This window comes from Cervus canadensis, chromosome 21 (assembly GCF_019320065.1).
Source record: "Cervus canadensis isolate Bull #8, Minnesota chromosome 21, ASM1932006v1, whole genome shotgun sequence".
Taxonomy (NCBI): Eukaryota; Metazoa; Chordata; class Mammalia; order Artiodactyla; family Cervidae; genus Cervus; species Cervus canadensis.
Window position 1 is genome coordinate 20,995,533 of NC_057406.1, and position 22,480 is coordinate 21,018,012.

The 22,480-nt window shown below is 38.6% G+C and overlaps 1 long non-coding RNA gene across 1 annotated transcript; it reads left to right on the forward strand.

The window, feature by feature from the left end:
• Positions 1–5,867: 5,867 nt before the first annotated feature.
• On the forward strand, positions 5,868–8,817 carry LOC122424084. The gene is made up of 3 exons (XR_006264292.1): positions 5,868–5,975; positions 7,070–7,105; positions 8,030–8,817. It is a non-coding gene; the product is annotated as an uncharacterized LOC122424084 (long non-coding RNA).
• The last annotated feature ends 13,663 nt before the right edge of the window (positions 8,818–22,480 follow it).

The window sequence follows — 22,480 nt, forward strand, 5'->3', positions numbered from 1 at the left end:
CAAAGTTTGACAGAATATCCCTCAGTTGATTCACAAAATATGGGCTGATTTTTTTATTGAGGGAAGTCTAATACTCTTTGTTTCTGGCAGAAATACTTCATTTTGTGTTTAGCAATTAGAAATCTTTTTTTCAACCGAGATTATTTTGGCTCCAAATGCAAGAAACCCAACCAACATTACCTTTAGGAGTAAAGGAAACTGGAATATGAAAATAACAAGTATTCTAATTCTGTGTGGATTCAGTGGCTCAAAAATGTTATCAAAATGCTTTAATCCATCACTAGCTCTTCCCATGAGGCTGCCTTGCCCATAGATCCATATCTTATCCCCTCATCTTAGGAACTCATTCATATATTTTCCTATGGCTAAATTTCTTATGATAAAAGCCTTCTCTCATGCTCTCCTTCCCTTTCCACTATATTTCCTAAGTATGCTCATACTCATATTTCCTAACTGTACTTCCTGTCTACACTGATACTCACAAAGTATATGGTTTTGTGAATTGTAACTGATCATATTATGCCCTGATTCCTTCATATGAAAAGTGAACATAATGCAAACAAATCAAAGGGTTATTGTGAAGACTAATGAGCTAATGAATATTTAGCATTTGTGGCTATGCTGGGCATAGAGGAATGAGTAATAGATGTTTAACTATATAGCTACACACGTAAACAAGTTTGTTATATGACAGAGATGGCAGTTCATGTCAATGACTAATACTGAGTTTATTCAATAGAATTTAAGAATAATTAGCTATTCAGTTATTTTTAAAGACTAATTTTAGAGCTCAGCCACACAGCAATCACACAAAAAAGTTTTGAATGGATTAAAGAGATAAATCTGTTTTTTTTTTTTGTCTGAAAACAAATGTGTGTGTATTAATGGTGCTGAAATGAGGAAGTAGGAAAGGAATATCTATAATAGTGGGGTGGGGAGGTGAAGTAGGGGAACTTACAGTAGTAAGATAGGAAAAACAGTCTGAACCAGGACACAAGACACATAAAGAAAAGATCAAGGTGTTTAATTACCACAAATTTTAAATTCATTGTAATTGAAAAAACATGAACAAAATTTAAAAACACTCAAGGAATTAGAAGCAAACAGTTACAAAATATGTGTGATGCATAGGATTGATACCCATAATATACACGAATACCAAAGAATAAGAAAACTTTAAGAAAAAAACAATGTAAAAGTCAATAGATATGTTTACAGACCAGGTACTCTAGATGCTGTGAGAGACTGTCAATGTGATTCCTGAAGGCATCTGGGTTCTTAATCATTGTCTCAAGTCTACAGCTCTAGGTCTGAGAATGTGTTGGACCAGGCTAAAAGTAAGCTGAGTTGCTAAGGGTGATAACTGTGTTCGTGCCTGGGTGGATGTTTCCTTACTCTGTAGTCATTTTGAAAACTGTAAAATTATGAGATGGATGATGGTCCTGCTCATAGGAAGTGTACATGACTTTAATCCACATTGGCCTCTACACTCACACAGCCATCTCAGCCTGACTGAGCTGTTGAACCTAGAGGCAGCAGTTTATCTTCCAGAAATTCTGACCCTCACTGATTCAGACTCGTTTTCCATAACCAGGGACACACTAAATAAGTTTGGGGGGCTCTGAACATTGAATTTCCACTGTCCTGGATGATCCTGCGGATCCTCCCTTGAAGTATTCCATTGGTCTGCCCTCTGTATTCTTGGAACAGGTTAGTCTCATATGCTTTACCCAAAAGTGGCTTGAACCATCTTTCTACAGTCAGAGACAGATATGAACACTAAGTTCACATACACAAAGGACACATGAAAGGTCAATAAGCATACAAAAGGAATTTCACTCTCAGTGATATCAGGAAGAAATACACTAAGGATCTTGTGTGTATTTGAGTTACAAAAAGATAAAAGGAGCAGATATCAAGGAATAGAGAGGATGTGAACAGACCAGTATCTTCATGGAATGTTTCAATCTCTGAAATTAATACAGTTATTTTTTGAGAGAAAATTATATTAACACTTGCTAACTGCAGACTTTTTGATCCAGAATTTCAATTTTTGGTATACACTGATTATATATAAGGCATTCTCCATAAAATACACAAAAATGGGATTAGTGTCTTTGGACATTTTTTTTACCACCATGTAATCACTTTTCATTCTCACTGAATTTCACTGAATCTAAGGTGCCACAGACTATCAAATACACCAAGAAAGAAAATGCTTAGCCTATTAAGACACCACACATTATCAGTTGTAAGACTTCTGTTCTAGTTACCATGAGTAGAACAAACCAACACAAAATTTAGTGACATAGAAGAGCCTTTTATTACACTCAACAGTTCCAAGGGTCAGAATTTCAAACAAGACACAGAAGTATTGGCTTTTCTCTGTTCCAGATTGAAGGACTTCAAATCCCAATAGCTCTAAGCCTGGCAATGACACAAAAACTGGAGATAAAACCACCTAAGCCATCCTTACTTACAAACCTAGAAATTAGCACTGCTCTATATGGAAACTTCCACTGAGTTCAAAGTCAGAACACACACCAGTGGCCTCACTCTGTAGTCTGTATGCACAAGCCAGTTTTGGCTTCCTCACAGCTTGCAGCCAGGTTTCTAAGAGAACAAGCTGGAATTGCATGACATTTTTATGATATAGGCTGAAAAGTCACAAAGCATCACTTCTAACATATTCAGTTGGTCAAGGTAATTACAAAGTTCCACCCAATTTCAAGAGATGGTCACACACCTCACCCCTTGAAAACAGAAGTCCAATTATAAGAAGACACTGTCCATCTTTAGAAAATATGATCAGCCACATCCTGTTTTCCAAGATGAACATGGAAAAATGTGCATCTTGATATAAAGAAGACATGATAGTAGTTGAGGGTAATGTGAATACTCATAAGCAGAAGGGATAAAGTCCCTGTTCTGAAAGAAGTCCATCTGGAGGAAAAATGAGTCATTCATTAACAACTTGAACAAAATCGTTCTTTTAAGGATATCTGCTTCCTTCCTTTTTGCATGTCTTCATTAAACCAGGAGGGAGATATGTGTTGCTTTAGATCCCATAAAAAAGAAATTCTGGTTGTATTTCTCTATGAACTCAAAGGAAGAGCAATTGAATTTTCAGATTCCCTTTATGTTGCTGACTCTGTGGTGAATCTGCAGACAATTGGACACAGAGACAGTGAGAATGTATGCTGCTGCCCTGATCACTGAGGAAGTGACATCATCTCTAGAGCCCAGAACCTGGGAATCACTCTCAGGCAAATGACTGGAAGCGGTGATAGTGATGTACAAATACATACTTTGATAGGCAACTCTTAGACCAGTCTTTCCCCTTTGACTTTCTAAATTTTTAGAGTTATTGTGATTAAAGAGTCAAAGTTTAGCCCAACTAAAAGAGGCATCCACAATTTGAACCAACACTAATATGCCTCTGTGCTTCCCAGGTGCCTCAGTGGTAAAGAACCTGCCTGCCGAGCAGGAGATGCAGGTTAGATCCCTGGGTCCAGAAGATCCCCTGGAGAAGGAAATGGCAATCCACTCCAGTATTCTTGCCTGGGAAATCCAATAGACAGAGGATCCTGGCGGGCTACAGTCCACGAGGTTGCAAAAGAGTCAGATACAACTTAGTAACTAAACAATAACAACAATCAAATGTGTCTCTCCAGAGAAATTTGATCGGTGTGCTCAAGAAGCAAAGGCGTGATCTTCACTGCCACTGACTTTGAAAATGCAACCAAAAAAAAGGAATTCTATACAAGCATCTTTGTATGAAAGGGATAAGAATAAGACTAGAACCTTCATGTGTTGCTGTTGTTCTTTAGCCGCTAAGTCTTTGTGACCACGTGGACCATAGCCCGCCAGGCTCCTCTGTCCATAGGATTTCCCAGACAAGAATACTGGAGTGGGTAGCTATTTCCTTCTCCAGGGGATCTTCCCGACCTAGGGATTGAACCTGTGTCTCCTGCATTGAGAGGTGGATTTTTTACTGCCGAGCCACCAGTTTGCTAATTTTAAAACAACCATCTCCATGCGAAAAGAATTTTTTCCCAACTCACCTCTTAAGATCATAGAAAAAGTCCAGCAACTGAAAAGAAGAATGCATGTACCTTAAAAAAGTGTGGAAACAATACCTAATTGTGAAATTATTAAAATAAAAGTCAACAAAACTAGTGAAGGGTACAATTTTGTTCCTGTTGTTTAGTCACTAAGTCCTGTCCAATAGACCCTAATTCAGTTCAGTTCAGTCACTCAGTCGTGTCCAACTGTTTGCGACACCAGGGACTGCAGCACACCAGAGTTCCCTGTCCATCACCAACTCCCAGAGTTTGCTCAAACTCATGTCCATTGAGTTGGTGATGCCATCCAACCATCTCATCTTCTATCATCCCCTTTTCTTCCTCCCTTCAATCTTTCCCAGCATCAGGGTCTTTTCTAAGGAGTCAGTTCTTCACTGTGGTCAAATAAAAATTCTCCCAAAGTGCAAAGCAAAAAAAGAACACGTATCAAAGTCAAAATAAAAACAGGTTTGATTTAGCAAAGAAACTATAATGAATAAATTTCAGATAGAGAATGGAGAAAATGAGTGTCGGAATATTCTTATCAAAATTTGCAGTTGATTAATAATCTGAGAAAATGTTCTCTAACAGGGAAAATGATTGAAAATGTAAAATCAAGGCAGTGAAATTGTGGTTTTGAAGAAAGTACCAGACTATCTTCTTGGGTTGCACACTTGTGGCCACAAAATTATCAGTGGGGAACACAGCGGGTTAAAATATTTCCTAGTGGAAATAAGACAAATGGAATCTCATAGAGTTCTAGAAAAGGGAAGCAGCCTGGAAGGAGTGTTAGAGACATAAAATAATATGATCCATTCAAGGAAATGTGTATTCATATCTTTCTGCGCTAGAAACTTCATGGTGGCTTCTGGGTCTACCTTTGCTTTTACTAAATATCATACTCCTAAGAATAGAAAGTCTTGACTTCCCTGGTCATCCAGTGGTTAAGAATCCACCAGCTAATGCAGGATACACAGGTGCAGTCCCTGCCCTGGGAAGATCCCACATACTCAGGGCACCTAAGCCCGTGCACTGCAACTACTGAGGCTCATGGGCCCTAGGGCCTGTGTTTCACAGCAAGGAAAGCCACACAATGAGAAGTCTATGCACTGCAAGGAAGAACTCCAGCTTGCTGCAACCAGAGAAACCCCACACAGCAACAAAGACCCAAGACAACCCAAAATAAATAAATTTTTTAAAAAAGAATAGAAAGTCTTACATCACCTTATTGGACAACACCAAAACTTTTCTATTAGAGCCAGAGAGACTTGGATGATGTTGAAGGGCCTGAGTAGGCTGAGGGTCAAACTTCTGCCATCAAACTTTGCCCAAACATGGGTTTTCCACATACATTTCAAAGATAAACAATGATGACCTCTATCATCAAAATGTTTTATGTATCACATACACAGGTATACGAATACCATGAATGATGAAGTTTGAACCATAATAGTGACCAGAGATATTGACAGCTTCACTTGGGGCTATAAGAACACTGCCAACACACACACACAGGCACAACACATTGGAAGGACAGAGAAACAGTCTAACCAAAAAGACTAAAAGCCAAACGATGACAGAACAGTTCTAATATCTGTGCTGAATGCTTGGACATTCTCCCTCAAATGTTTTGCCCAAGTCACACATTGAACCTTTTAGAAATGACACACGATAACATTCTCCCCATTCCATCCTGCTTGGACAAGCCCCAACTGTAATCATATCTATCCAGTGATGAGGTCAGCCCAGTATTGAACTCAAAGATAACATTGTTCTGGGCCCCTTTATAAAGGAAGCTGCCTCGTTCCTCCCAGCACAGAGCTGAAAACTCCAGAGCTTCCTCCAACATGCTGCTGATCCTGCTCTCAGGGGCCTTGCTGGCCCTTAGCTCAGTTCAAGGCCCAGTTTCAGGTAAGAATGAAGCAGGAGGACGCTGAGGCTCTGCTTGGGGCTTGGGAGATCACACTGACCCAGGGATCAAACCCAGGTCTCCTGCATTACAGGCAAATGCTTTACCAACTGAGCTACAAGGGAAACCCACACTGCAGTGAGGAAGTTGGTAAACAGGGGACAGAAAGATGCAATAAGATCAGGCTGCAGGGTGCTTAAGATAGGCATAAGGCCCTTCACCTCTTCTTTGGCTCAAGGCCTCACACATTACTTAAAGTACATCTGGAACCCAGTACAGAATTTTTAACATGACATAGTAGCATTTGCATTTTTACTAAGGTCTCTTTTACTATGCCATGAAGGATGTATTGCAAAAAGGCAATACTAAAAAAAATTTTAAAAAAGCAAGACTAGAACAGACAAGTTCCCTCATGAAGTTGTTATGATAATCTAAGTAGGCAGTGGAGGATGGTGGCCTTGCTAGGGAATGCCAGATAAATGGAGAGAATGAAGCCCACTCAGAGCTATTTCAGAGACAGAGACTAGGGTAGTAAACAATAAATAGAAAATAGAGGGTAACAAATCTCTCTCTGTGTGTCTCTCTCTCTACATAGAAATATAGAGATTCCAAGGCCCAGTGTTCTCATTTTACCCCCACCCCCACCCCATTTAATAGTTCTATGTGCTATTCCCAATATGAATAAGATTATATTCACATGTTTACTCCTGGTCCTGCCACCTTGAGCAACCATGTTAATATCAGTGAAGTATTTCATGAGTATTTCATAAGTATTTCATAAGAAGGCAGAAAGACACTAAATTATGACATTGAAATACCCCAGCACTGACCTAAATTAGCATTAGGGTTTGAGGGATTCTAGGAAGGACAAGAAGTTCTCTTCTCTTTTGAGTGTGTGGTTGATCCTCAACAGGAGCAACCCTGCCACCTGTTCATGTCTTCCTCCGTCGCCACAGCATCACAGGTGGTGGTTGACAAGTTAACTTAGGAAATATACAGGGTATGATTAGTAGTGCTCATTTACCTGTGGGATAGTTGTGAGCATTGAAGGATTGGGAACTTACTTTGCACTTCCATCTTCTGCTTCTTTTTCTAGAAGGCAGCAATCAAGACTCTCTCAACCCCATATCCAGTAAGTCTCAATTAATCCTCCATTATCCTTCAGTTTTGCATTAGCAACTTTCAGTTCTCTGGTGTTCTATTATCATCATTATATTGTGAAGAGTTGATTAGTGTTAGAACCCCTAAAGATACAGGAAGTCCTTTTCTAACCTTGAATTTGGGGATCATGAGTGGGGCCATACCTTGAATAACAAAGAAGTCTAGCTCAGATGACACAGGAGTATGCTGCCTGTTCCCTCTGGCCAATATGATTGCTGAGAGAGGACAGCATAGGAATGTAGTCCTAATTCTGACTCTTCCTGCCTACTGAGAACCAACTCCTCAACTGTTTCTTCTTCCTCAGTGTTCTTCTCTAAATACATGGTTTAGAAAAAATGCAAAAAGCTAGGTCTGGTTCATTTTTCTCTGTGTGATTCTGTTCCACTACGTCCCCGTACCTAATTAAAATTTGCAGAAGTTATTCAGTGACTCCCTTGTGGGTCATCATGTTGTCTTTCTCTCTCTCTTATTGCTCCACTTGGTCTTGAGCAGGAGGGTCCAACATAATACACTCAACTGGCCAGACTTGGAATCATAGTTGGCAGGTTATATCAGTGGCCCAAAAAATAACTGGCAACATAACTGACATGGATAATAATCCCTTTGGTTTTCTTCTGTCCTTGGAAGCATTCTCTGGGGATTCTAAGATATCCAGCCCCTTCTTTTTTGCAAAATTTAATGCACATACTTGTCTCAAGAGCAAAGAAGTAAGATTCAATATCACTAGTATGTGGGTGAACAGGAGTACTACAGAAAGAAGGAGTGAGTAGGTAGGAAGATGGCAGTTGAGAGGCAGATTCTGGAGGAAGGAACAGTCTGATAAGTCATGAGAGATCAAAATGAGAGGGAAGACTTTCATCACCTAGTTTCTCTGTCCTTGTGCTATATCCTACAGGTGGAAAATTCAAACTCGAATGAGGACTTTCCCAGACCACCTCATGGAGGACCACCACCTAGACCCCACCCCCTCCTAATGGTGAGAACCAAGATGATAAACCTCAGGAGAGACCACCTGCACAAGGTGATAAACCTCAACAGGGACCACAGTCACAAGAAGGTGAGCCTCAGCAGGGACCACCTTCACAAGATGGTGAGCCTCAGCAGGGACCACCCCCACCAAGAGTCCTCGTCATCGCCATTCTCCTCCAACCCCTCCTAGGAGGAATCAGGGGCCACCTCCAAAAGGTGGTCAGCCTCAATGGGGACAGCCTCCACAGGAAGGTCAGTCTCAACAGAGACAACCCTCACAAGCAGGTCAATCTCAACAGGGACAGCCCACACAAGATCAGCCTCAACGGGGACAACTCCCACATGAAAGTCAATCTCAACAGGAACCAGCCTCTCAAGATGGTGAACCTCAGCAGGGACTGAACCTCTCCTCCATCTCTCCTCCACCTCCTCCTGGGAGAATCAGGGACCACCCCCACAAGATGGTCAACCTCAACAGGAACTAGCCCCACAAGAAGGTCAACCTCAGCAGAGACCACCCCCACCAAGAGGTCCTCCTAATGGTCGTTCTCCTCCACCTCCTCCTGGGAGGAATCAGAGACCTCCACCCCCAGAGCATGGACCACAAATCAGTTCTAATGAGATGGATGAAACTGGAGCCCATTATACAGAGTGAAGTAAGTCAGAAAGATAAAGACCATTACAGTATACTAACACATATATATGGAATTTAGAAAGATGGTAATAATAACCCTATATGCAAAACAGAAAAAAAGACACAGATGTACAGAACAGACTTTTGGACTTTGTGGGAGAAGGCAAGGGTGGGATGTTTCAAGAGAACAGCATCAAAACATGTATATTTTTTTTAAAATGTATATTATCTAGGGTGAAACAGATCACCAGCCCAGGTTGGATGCATGAGACAAATGCTCAGGCCTGGTACACTGGGAAGACCCAGAGGGATCAGGTGGAGAGGGAAGTGGGAGGGGGGATCGGGATGGGGAATACATGTAAATCCATGGCTGATTCATGTCAATGTATGACAAAAACCACTACAATATTGTAAAGTAATTAGCCTCCAACTAATAAAAATAAATGGAAAAAAAAAAAAAGGAAACAGAAGGAAGAAGAGAGGGGGGAATGTGGGCTCTTAGCCACTTTCCTTCACTGTTATCTTCAGGGATTAGAAACTACCTGCATACCTTCCATGAACCTCCTTTTTGCTTTTTAGAGCATAAATATGAAGATGCCAGTCCTTCAGAAAGCCATGACATTGGAAGAAGGCAGTCTGTCTATTTACCAATAAAATAATCACCATTCTAATCTAAGTGTCATGTCTCATTCTGGGTGTTTGTGAGTCTGAAATGTGAGGATCATGAACCTAGCAGAGAAACATCCTACACCCTGTCTCATTGATCCTTCCATCAGGCTTCCTCCTGGACCCTTCCTAGAAAGCATTTTTGTTTTTTTCATTCTTAACTTGGAGACAGGACTAAATCTTTCTTTTTTTTTCCTACCTGATATTGCCTCCTCTATTCCAACATCTTTATTCATAAGCCAGGTGCCTTTCCTCTTCTCCAATTTCTATAGCACTAAACACAATATTTTTATTACTTTCACACCTTTTACTGATTCTAGTAATTTTAGGGAAATAAAGAAAATATTGCAAAGTGTGAATATGTGGCACTTACTGAGGAAATCCTTAAATTTTTCAAAATAATTGCTCCTGGGTTCTAGCAAAATAAATGTGGTTCTAGGTCCCTACTCCCTCAAGCCCACTATACTCCACTCCTCCCTTTTTTTACTGCTCAGTTTTCTTCCTCCCTAAATCTCCCACCTTTCTATAACAAAATGTGAGTCAGGAAAGGAGGTGACTTGCTGAGTAGTAGAAAGCACAGAATTTGGAGTCCTTTAGACATGAGTTTAGTCTAACCTCTTTTTGTTAAGGCTATGGACTTTTAGCAAACTGTTCCAACTCTCAGGGCCCTAGTTTCCTCATCCATATACTGAGGATAATAATTATACCTACCTTAGAGGGCAAAGAGTAATGAGTAGCACAGATAAAAACCCAGCAGAGATTGCCTTTGCCACTCCCTAATAGTTACAATAGGGAAGAACAGTACACATGAAATTGTAAGAAATTAAGTGTTCCCCAAATTAAATTGTTCAGAATGCTTTGTCAAACAATTGAATTACATGTTTTCTGACAATGTGCCTTCCAAATTTTAAAAAGAAAGGAAAAAATTTCACTTTGCCTATTTATTAGCTATTTTTGTGTTTCCAGTCTGCAAAAAGGTCTTTTTTAGTTTTTCTTCGAAGTGAGTACCTGATATTCTGTTAGATACTAAACACACTTAATGCTCAACTTCATGAGATTTGAAATGCAGATCTTCTTAAACTTCTTCCAGATAAGAAATATGTTAGTTACTGAATCTTTGTCTACATATTTTCCAAATTTATCCACCACTAAATTTGGAGTAAAATGTCTAGAATGAGAAAATAAAGAAAAAATTAATTGATAACAGATTCAGTTGTTGGGTCTTAGACTAAAACAATAAATGAGACAAACTTCTTATAATTCTGATCAAGGGAGAAAAGAAAAAAAACAGAAAACAAGGCAAACTTCAGGGATGAAACAGGTAGATAACATAAATTCTTAAATTTTTAAAATAATAGGAGGATGAGGGAGGGGGAATTGAAGGAATGTGGTCAAAAAGTTCAAACTTCCAGCTAAATAGGTACTAAAGATGTAATGTAGGTATAGGTCCTTTGTTTCTTTAGGTAGATATACTCCTAAGTATTTTATTCTTTTTGTTGCAATGGTGAATGGTATTGTTTCCTTAATTTCTCTTTCTGTTTTTTCATTGTTAGTATATAGGAATGCAAGGGATTTCTGTGTGTTAATTTTATATCCTGCAACTTTACTATATTCGTTGATTAGCTCTAGTAATTTTCTGGTAGAGTCTTTAGGGTTTTCTATATAGAGGATCATGTCATCTGCAAACAGTAGAGTTTTTACTTCTTCTTTTCCTATCTGGATTCCTTTTACTTCTTTTTCTGCTCTGATTGCTGTGGCCAGAACTTCCAACACTATGTTGAATAGTAGTGGTGAGAGTGGGCACCCTTGTCTTGTTCCTGATTTCAGGGGAAATGCCTTCAATTTTTCACCATTGAGGGTGATGCTTGCTGTGGGTTTGTCATATATAGCTTTTATTATGTTGAGGTATGTTCCTTCTATTCCTGCTTTTTGGAGAGTTTTAATCATAAATGAGTGTTGAATTTTGTCAAAGGCTTTCTCTGCATCTATTGAGATAATCATATGGTTTTTATCTTTCAATTTGTTAATGTGGTGTATTACATTGATTGATTTGCGGATATTAAAGAATCCTTGCATTCCTGGGATAAAGCCCACTTGGTCATGGTGTATGATTTTTTTAATATGTTGTTGGATTCTGTTTGCTAGAATTTTGTTAAGGATTTTTGCATCTATGTTCATCAGTGATATTGGCCTGTAGTTTTCTTTTTTTGTGGCATCTTTGTCTGGTTTTGGAATTAGGGTGATGGTGGCCTCATAGAATGAGTTTGGAAGTTTACCTTCTTCTGCAATTTTCTGGAAGAGTTTGAGTAAGATAGGTGTTAGCTCCTCTCTAAATTTTTGGTAGAATTCAGCTGTGAAGCCATCTGGTCCTGGGCTTTTGTTTGCTGGAAGATTTTTGATGACAGTTTCGATTTCCTTGCTTGTGATGGGTCTGTTAAGATCTTCTATTTCTTCCTGGTTCAGTTTTGGAAAGTTATACTTTTCTAAGAATTTGTCCATTTCATCCAAGTTGTCCATTTTATTGGCATAACTATAAAACACTGATGAAAGAAATCAAAGAGGACACAAACAGATGGAGAAACATACCGTGTTCATGGATTGGAAGAATCAATATTGTCAAAATGGCTATTCTACCCAAAGCAATCTATAGATTCAATGCAATCCCTATCAAGCTACCAACGGTATTTTTCACAGAACTAGACCAAAGAATTTCACAATTTGTATGGAAATACAAAAAACCTCGAATAGCCAAAGTAATCTTGAGAAAGAAGAATGGAACTGGAGGAATCAACCTGCCTGACTTCAGACTCTACTACAAAGCCACAGTCATCAAGACAGTATGGTACTGGCACAAAGACAGAAATATAGATCAATGGAACAGAATAGAAAGCCCAGAGATAAATCCACGAACCTATGGACACCTTATCTTTGACAAAGGAGGCAAGGATATACAATGGAAAAAAGACAACCTCTTTAACAAGTGGTGCTGGGAAAACTGGTCAACCACTTGTAAAAGAATGAAACTAGAACACTTTCTAACACCATACACAAAAATAAACTCAAAATGGATTAAAGATCTAAATGTAAGACCAGAAACTATAAAACTTCTAGAGGAGAACATAGGCAAAACACTCTCTGACATAAATCACAGCAAGATCCTCTAAGACCCACCTCCCAAAATATTGGAAATAAAAGCAAAACTAAACAAATGGGACCTAATGAAACTTAAAAGCTTTTGCACAACAAAGGAAACTATAAGCAAGGTGAAAAGACAGCCCTCAGATTGGGAGAAAATATAGCAAATGAAGAAACAGACAAAGGATTAATCTCAAAAATATACAAGCAACTCCTGAAGCTCAATTCCAGAAAAATAAATGACCCAATCAAAAAATGGGCCAAAGAACTAAAAACAGACATTTCTCCAAAGAAGACATACAGATGGCTAACAAACACATGAAAAGATGCTCAACATCACTCATTATTAGAGAAATGCAAATCAAAACCACAATGAGGTACCATTACACGCCAGTCAGGATGGCTGCTATCCAAAAGTCTACAAGCAATAAATGCTGGAGAGGGTGTGGAGAAAAGGGAACCCTCTTACACTGTTGGTGGGAATGCAAACTAGTACAGCCGCTATGGAGAACAGTGTGGAGATTTCTTAAAAAACTGGAAATAGAACTGCCATATGACCCAGCAATCCCACTTCTGGGCATACACACTGAGGAAACCAGATCTGAAAGAGACACGTGCACCCCAATGTTCATCGCAGCACTGTTTATAATAGCCAGGACATGGAAGCAACCTAGATGCCCATCAGCAGATGAATGGATAAGGAAGCTGTGGTACATATACACCATGGAATATTACTCAGCCATTAAAAAAGAATTCATTTGAATCAGTTCTAATGAGATGGATGAAACTGGAGCCCATTATACAGAGTGAAGTAAGCCAGAAAGATAAAGACCATTACAGCATACTAACACATATATATGGAATTTAGAAAGATGGTAACGATAACCCTATATGCAAAAAAACAAGAAAGAGACACAGAAATACAGAACAGACTTTTGAACTTGTGGGAGAATGTGAGGGTGGGATATTTCAAAAGAACAGCATGTATACTATCTATGGTGAAACAGATCACCAGCCCAGGTGGGATGCATGAGACAAGTGCTCCGGCCTGGTGCACTGGGAAGACCCAGAGGAATCGGGTGGAGAGGGAGGTGGGAGGGGGGATCGGGATTGGGAATACATGTAAATCCATGGCTGATTCATATCAATGTATGACAAAACCCACTAAAAAAATAAATAAATAAATAAAGATGTAATGTAGAACATGATGAATATAACTAATGTTATATATAATAATGGGAAAGTTGTTAAGAGAGTAAATACTAAGAATTCTCATCACATGGGTAAAAATTCTTTTGCTTTTTTATTTTTGACCATATTTAGAGCTGATAGATGCTAAGTAAACTTCTTGTGTTAATCACTTCACAGTATATGTAAGTCAAATCATCATGCTCTACACCTTAAACTTGGGCAGGGATCGGAGCAGAGGATATCTAACCACACAGATATAGTTAGTTAAATTTTGACAAAGGCAACTGCATGGAGAAAAGACAGTCTTTTCATCAAGTGGTTCCAAAACAAATGGATGTCCACATATCAAAAATGAACGTTGATACATATATTACATTTCATACAAACAATAGCTCAAAATAGGCTACAGACCTAAATGTAAAATGTAAAACTATGAGTCTTCTTGAATAAACTTGTAGAAATCTCTGTGACCTTACATTAGACAAAGATTCCTTACATATGACACCAAAAGCATAATGAATTTTTTAAACCTGTTAAATGGAGATTTGTTAATATTTTAAAAAAGAACTTTCGCTGAGGGCACAGCAAAATATAATAAAACAAGCCAAAAGAGCTTTTTTTATTCTCGTTTGAATAAAACAGAATTCAACAACACATTAAGATGATTATACACCATGATCAAGTCAGGTCTGTCCCAGAGATGCAAGGATTCTTCAGTATACACAAGTCAATCCATGTGATACACCATATTAACAAATTGAAAGGTAAAAACCATATGATAATTTCAACAGATGCAGGAAAAGCTTTCAACAAAATTCAGCACCCCTTCATGATAAAAACTCTTCAAAAAATGGGCTAGAAGGAATCTGCCTCAACTTAATAAAGCCTACATATGATAAACTGACAGCAAACATTATTCTCAATGGTGAAAACCTAAAAGCATTCCCTCTGAAATAAGGAACAAGACAAGGGTGCCCACTCTCACCACTATTATTCAACATAATTTTGGAAGTCCCGGCTATGGCAGATAAGAAAAAGAAATAAAAAGAATCCAAATCGGAAAAGAAGTAAAACTCTCATTGTTTGCAGATGATATGATACTATATATAGAAAACTCTAAAGATACCATCAGAAAATTACTAGAGCTAATCAGTGAATTTGGCAAAGTCACAGGATACAAAAATCAATACATAGAAATCACTTGCATTCCTATACACTAACAATGAAAAATCAGAAAAAGAAATTATGGAATCAATCCCATTGCAACAAAAAGAATAAAATACCTAGATTGTTTTGGCTATTTGGGATCTTTTGTGTTTCCATATGAATTGTGAGATTTTTTAATTCTAGTTCTGTGAAAAATACCATTGATAATTTGATAGGAAGAATGGAGCTGAAGGAATCAACCTTCCCTGACTTCAGACTATACCACAGAGCTACTGTCATCAAGACAGTATAGTACTGGCACAAAAACAGAAATATAGACCAATGGAGCAAGATAGAAACCCCAGATATAAACCCACACACTTATGGGTACCTTATTTTTTTAAAAGTTCAATTCAGTCTCTCAGTCATGTCCAACTCTTTGCGACCCCATGGACTGCAGCATGCCAGGCTTCCCTGTCCATCAGAGGCAAGAATATAAAATGGGGCAAAGATAATCTCTTCAATATGTGCTGCTGGGGAAACTGGGCAGCTACATGTAAAAGAATGAAATTAGAACACTTCCTAACACAACACATAAAGATAAGCTCAAAATGGATTAAAGACTGAAATGTAAGACCAGAAACTATAAAACTCTTAGAATAAAACATAGTCAGAACACTCTATGACATAAATCACAGCAAGATCCTCTATGACCCACCTCCTAGAGTAATGGAAATAAAAGCAAAAAAAAAAAACCAAGTAGGACCTAATTAAACTTAAAAGTTTAATTTTGCATAGCTTTTGCACAGCAAAGGAAAGCATAAACAGGGTGAAAAGGCAACCCTCAGAATGGGAGAAAATAATAGCAAATGAAACAACTGACAAAGGATTAATTTCCAAAGTAAACAATTCAATACCAAAAAACAACCCAGTCAAAAAGTGGAAAAAGACCTAAACAGACATTTCTCCAAAGAAGACATATAGATGGCTAATAAACACACGAAAATATACTCAACATTGCTCACTATTAGAGAAATGCAAATCAAAACTACAATGAAATATCACCTCACATTGGTCGGAATGGCCATCATCAAAAACTCTACAAACAATAAATACTGGAGAGGGTGTGAAGAAAAGGGAACCCTCTTGCATTGTTGGTGGAAATGTAAATTGATACAGCCACTATGGGAGAGAGCATTGAGATCCCTTTAAAAACTAGGAATTCAAAAAAAAAAGCGCAAAAAAACTAGGAATAAAACCACCATATGACCCGACAATCCCATTACTAGGCATATACCCGGAGGAAACCAAAATTGAAAAGGACACATGTACCCCAATGTTCATTGCAGCACTATTTACTATAGCTAGGACATGGAGGCACACCGGGGTGGGGGAAAGGAGAGTTGAGATGTATGAAGAGAGTAACATGGGAACATATATATTACCATATGTGAAATAAATAGCCAATGGAAATTTGCAGTATGACTCAGGGAACTCAACCAGGTCTCTGTAACAACTTAGATGGATGGGATAGAGTGGGGATAGGGGAGCTTCAAGAGGGAGAGGACATGGGTATACCTACGGCTGATTCATGTTAATGTTTGGCAGAAAACGACACAATATTGTAAAGCAATTATCCTTCAATTAAAAATATATTTAATTATAAACAAAAGAATTTTAAAATAAGTAAATTAGAACATTGCAGTAAGGTTTAACCACAGGAAAGATCCATCATTGTATAAATAGGGTATCTTCATAGTCTCAAAATATCTCCTACAAATATTGAATATTTATAACAGGAAAAAGAGTAAAGAGTCCTAGTAGAAATCACCTTAGCCAAGAAATGAAGGTTAACATGACAAATAATACATATTTTTAGTAATTTTATCTGTTTATTTTTGGCTGTGCTGGGTCTTTACTGCTGCAAGGGCTTTTCTCTAATTGCAGCAATCGGGGGATACTCTCTAATTGTGGTGCACGGGCTTCTCATTGCAGTGGTTTCCCAGAGCATGAGCTCTAGGGAACTCAGGCTCAGTAGTTGTGACTCCCCAGCTCTACAGTACAGGCTCAATAGTCGTGGCACCATGGGCTTAGTTGCTCTGGGGCATGTGGGATCTTCTCAGATCAGGGATTGAACCCAAGTCTCCTGCATTGGCAGGTGGATTCTTTACCACTGAGCCACCAGGGAAGCCCCAATAATGCATATTGACATCATGTACCCCTGATATGATGCACTAAGAAAAGCACATCAGCCTATGGCACCTTCCAAATAATGGATAACCTCAATCCAGTCATAAACATGTATCAGAGAACCCCATATTGAGAAACACTCTACAAAGTAACTGATCAGTACTCTGTCATGTCAAGATCATGAGAGACAAGGGAGACCAAGGAATACATTGGAAGAGCCTAACCAAGGAGCCATGATGACTAAGTGCAACGTGGAATACTGAAGGAGGTCCTGGGACAGAAAAGGGACATCTGTGGAAAAATCTGGTGAAAAATCCAAGTAATTTCTGTACTTTACTTTAGTAACATTGAGCTGAAATTAATTTCTAATGTTACTTTACTTTAGTAACATTGAGCTGAAGTTAATTTCTCACTGTTGACAACTGGTCTTTAGTTATTTAAGATGCTAATACAAGGGGAAGCTGGATGAAGAGTATACAAGAACTCTTTATAATAATTTTGCAACTTTCCTGTAAGGCTAAAATAATCTTTTTTTAAATGGCATTTAAAAATTAAAATAAAAATGAATAGGATAACATTATGTAAAATACTATCTTGATATAAAATTTTCAATGAAATTGACATTATTGCAAGATAATAATTGCAATTATCTTGCATTATTGCAAGATAATTTACCAAATTTAACTCAAAAAGCTTAGGAAAAGTTGAATAGAAAATAAACATGAAAGAAATGGAAATTATAAGAAAACAGCTACAACAACCTATCACTATAACCTCCAACATCAATGGACATAGCAACTTTTAGTATCAAACTTTTTATATCATTAAAAACATAATTCTGGGACTTCCCTGGTGGTCCAGTGGTTGAGACTTCACCTTCCAATGCAGGAGGTATAACAAATTCAATAAAGATTTTTTTAAATGGTCCACATTTAAAAAGAAAACTTTTAAAAACATAATTCTTATATAAATTAGCAAGTTTCTAAACTCACCTTGTGAGGTTCACAAAACAAAACATATACCTGCAAAAATATTTCACTAGGAAAACTTCTCAGTAATATCTAAACTAGTCAACACTGTGTTAGAAGAATAACACATCATGTTGAAAGAGGATTGCAGGATGGTTCAGTATTAGGAAATGGACCCTCTCCCCACTACTGATGGCCTCAAAACTTTTACTGAGAAATTCAAGAAAAATCAGAAAAGAACTCTTTCACCTTAACAACCACCAAGTTGACTAACCCAGAGTCAGTTCTAGCTCTGTTCGCTGGCTTCTCTCCTATTGCAGTTGAAGCCTTCTTCCTCCTTTTACTTCTACTCTGAATTTCAACCCATGCTGGCTAGTCAAGGATTTTGCTGCCACAATTATGTCCCTTTTCCCCCCCTCCCCGTATCTTTGATTTCTACTTTTCTACAGGACCAGTCCAATCAGCACAAACCCATTGTAACATCTCCCATTTTTTCAAACCTCTCCCTAGACCCTTAATTTAGCCTCTCCATCTACCACACTGTGTGTCTGCCATCTTTATTGCAAAATTCCTTGAAAAATATGTCTAAAGTTAGTGCTCCCAGCTTTCTCACCTCCCATTTTTCTCTTCCAATCATTCCATTGTTGTTGTTGTTTAGTCATTCAGTTATGTCCAATTCTGCAACCCTATGGACTATAGCCCACCAGAGTTCTCTGTTCATGAGATTTCCCAGGCAAAAATACTGGAGTGGGTTGCCATTTCCTACTCCAGTTGATAGAAACTTGTGTACTCATCATTCCCTTTTTTTTAAGGGTTATCCGTGACCTGCATTCTACTAAATTCAATGGTCAGTTCTCAGGCCTCATCTCACCTAACTCAGCAATTTGGCAACATTGATCATACCCTTCTTGAGGGAACACTTTTGTAACAGCACCAGTGACTTCATGCTCTCTTCTAGGTTTTCTCCTACCCCGCTCCTTACCTCCTATAGTCACAACCTTATTCTTGCCTAGCTTTTCTCCAGTTTAGTAAATAGCACCTACATTCACATATTTGCTGAAGTTAACTAGGAATCATTCTTGACTCCTCTCTTCCTCACAGATCGCATTACATCTCATCGAATAGTAAATTCTATTATTTAGAAATTCTGCCTTCAAAATAAACCTGAAATACAACCATTTTCCATCACTTTCATTGCTATTTTCCCATCTAAGCAAGCAGGGTCTCTAGCTTACTCCCATAGCCATTCCACTCTTGCTCCAAAAGTCAGTTCTCCACCCCAGACTCTTCTGTCCATGGAATTCTCCAGGCAAGAATACAGGAGTAGGTAGTCATTCCATTCTCCAGGGGATCTTCCCCACCCAGGAATCAAACCCAGGTCTCCTGCATTGCAGGCAGATTCTTTACCATCTGAGCTGCCAGGGAAGCCCACCAGTCATTTTAAGATCACATTACTCTTTTATTTCAAAATTTCCAATGGATTGCCACCATTTTATCCCATCAGAAAAAAAATCCAAGTTTGTTACTATGGTCAGCACCCTACTGACTCTGAACTTCCTAACTTCTCTACCTAATTCTGTGCTCCATTCTAGACCCACTGATCTTCCTGGCATTTATCCAAAATTCCAAGCTTGTTCCTTTATCAATCATGCGTTCTCACTTTATTCAAATCTGCTCAAATTTCACCACTTTAAATCCTTGTTTGAATACATAAAAACCATCCATCTCATTACCTACTTTAAAAAAGTTTTTTCTTCTGATAGGTTTTTTTAAAGACCTAATTTTTTAGAGCAATTCTATGTTTATAACAAAATTAAGAGGAAAGTAAGGAGATTTCCCATGGACTTGTGCCCCAGCACAGGCATAGCTTTCCCAGTATCAGTATAACTCACAAGAGTGGTATATTTATTACAATTAATAGGTACTTCCCTGGTGGCCCAGTGGTTAAGAATTCACCTTGCAATGCAGAGGAAACAGATCAATCCTTGGTCCAAGAAATAAGATTCCACATGCCACAGGTCAAGCGCATGCTCTGCAACTACTAAGCCTTCATACCACAACTACAGTCTGTATTCCACATGGAAAGATCCCACATGACACAGTGAAGATCCCACATGCCGCAACTAAGACCCAATGCAGCCGAATAAATAAGCAATATTAAAAATACATTAATTAAATTTAAAAAAATACAACTGATCCCATACTGACACATCCTAATCATCCAAAGTTCATACTTCACCTTCAGGTTCACTCTTGGTGTTGCCCATTCTGTGGGTTTGAACAAGTGGATAATAACATACACATCTGTCTTTATAATATTATATAGAGCATTTTCACTGTCCTAAAAATCCTTCATTCTCTGCCTATTCATCTCCCTCGCTACCCTCACATCCGTGGAAACCACTGATCTTCATATTGTCTCCATAATTTTGCCTTCTCTAGAGTGTCATATAATTGGAATCATAGAGAATGTAGCCTTTTCAATCATACAGAACTTTGACTTACTTCACTTAGTAACATGCATTTAAATTTCCTCAATGTTTTTTCACGACTTAACAGGTAGTTTCTTTTCAGCACTGAATAATACCTCACTATCTGAAAATACCAGTTTATTTATGCACTCACCTGCTAAAAAACATCTTAGTTGCTTCCAAGTTTTGGTAGTTATGAATAAATATGACATAAACATCCATGCGCAAAGTTTTGTGTGTTCACAAACTTTCAACCTCTTTGGGGCAGTGCTGAGGTATATGACTGCTGGATCATAAGGCAGGAGCTTAGTTTTGTAAGGAGCTGCCAGACAGTCATCCAAAATGATTGCACCATTTTGAATTGCCACCAGGAGTAACCAGAGATTTCCTGTTGCTCCACCTCACCAGCCCTTGATTTGTCAGTGTCCTGGATTTTGACCATTCTAATAGGCATGCAGTGATATCTCACTTGGGGATGGTCTTGATTCCTGTCTCGAACCTCCATCCATAGTTCATCAGGCACTCTGTCTATCAGATCTAGTCCCTTAAATCTATTTCTCACTTCCACTGTACAGTCATAAGGGGTTTGATTTAGGTCATACCTGAATGGTCTAGTGATTTTCTCCACTTTCTTCAATTTCAGTCTGAATTTGGCAATAAGGAGTTCATGATCTGAGCCACCATCAGCTCCCAGTTTTGTTTTTGCTGACTATGTAGAGCTTCTCCATCTTTGGATGCAAAGAATATAATCAATCTGATTTTGGTGTCAACCATCTGGTGGTGTTCATGTGTAGAGTCTTCTCGTGTAGTTGGAAGAGGGTGTTTGCTATGACCAGTGCATTCTCTTGGCAGAACTCTATTAGCCTATGCCCTGCTTCATTCTGTACTCTAAGGCCAAATTTGCCTGTTACTCCAAGTGTTTCTTGAATTCCTACTTTTGCATTCCAGTCCCCTACAATGAAAAGGACATCTTTTGGGGGCGTTTGTTCTATAAGGTCTTGTAGGTCTTCATAGGACTGTTCAACTTCAGCTTCTTCAGCATTACTGGTCGGGGAATAGACTTGGATTACCATGATATTGAATGGTTTGCCTTGGAAATGAACAGAGATCATTCTGTTGTTTTTGAGATTGCATCCACGTACTGCATTTCAGACTCTTTTGTTGACTATGATGGCTACTCCATTTCTTCTAAGGGATTCCTGCCCACAGTAGTAGATATAATGGTCATCTGAGTTAAATTCACCCATTCTAGTCCATTTTAGTTCGTTGATTCCTAGAATGTTGACGTTCACTCTTGCCATCTCCTGTTTGGCCACTTCCAGTTTGCCTTGATTCTTGGACCTAACATTCCAGGTTCCTACGCAATATTGCTATTTACAGGTCTGGAGCTTGCTTCTATCACCAGTCTCATCCACAACTGGGTGTTGTTTTTGCTTTGACTCCATCCCTTCATTCTTTCTGGAGTTACTTCTCCACTGATCTCCAATAGCATATTGGGCACCTACCGACCTGGGGAGTTCATCTTTCAGTATCCCATCTTTTTGCCTTTTCATACTGTTCATGGGGTTCTCAAGGCAAGAATACTGAAGAGGTCTGCCATTTCCTTTTCCAGTGGATAACATTCTGTCAGACCATCCCCAAGAAAAGGAAATGCGAAAAAGCAAAATGGCTGTCTGAGGAGGCCTTACAAATTGCTGTGAAAAGAAGGGAAGTGAAAAGCAAAGGAGAAAAGGTAAGATATACCCATTTGAATGCAGAGTTCCAAAGAATAACAAGGAGAGATAAGAAAGCCTTCCTCAGTAATCAATGCAAAGAAATAGAGGAAAACAAGAGAATGGGAAAGATGAGATATCCCTTCAAGAAAATTAGAGATACCAAGAGAATATTTCATGCAAAGATGGGCTCAATAAAGGACAGAAATGGTAGGGACCTAACAGAAGCAGAAGATATTAAGAAGAGGTGGCAAGAATACACAG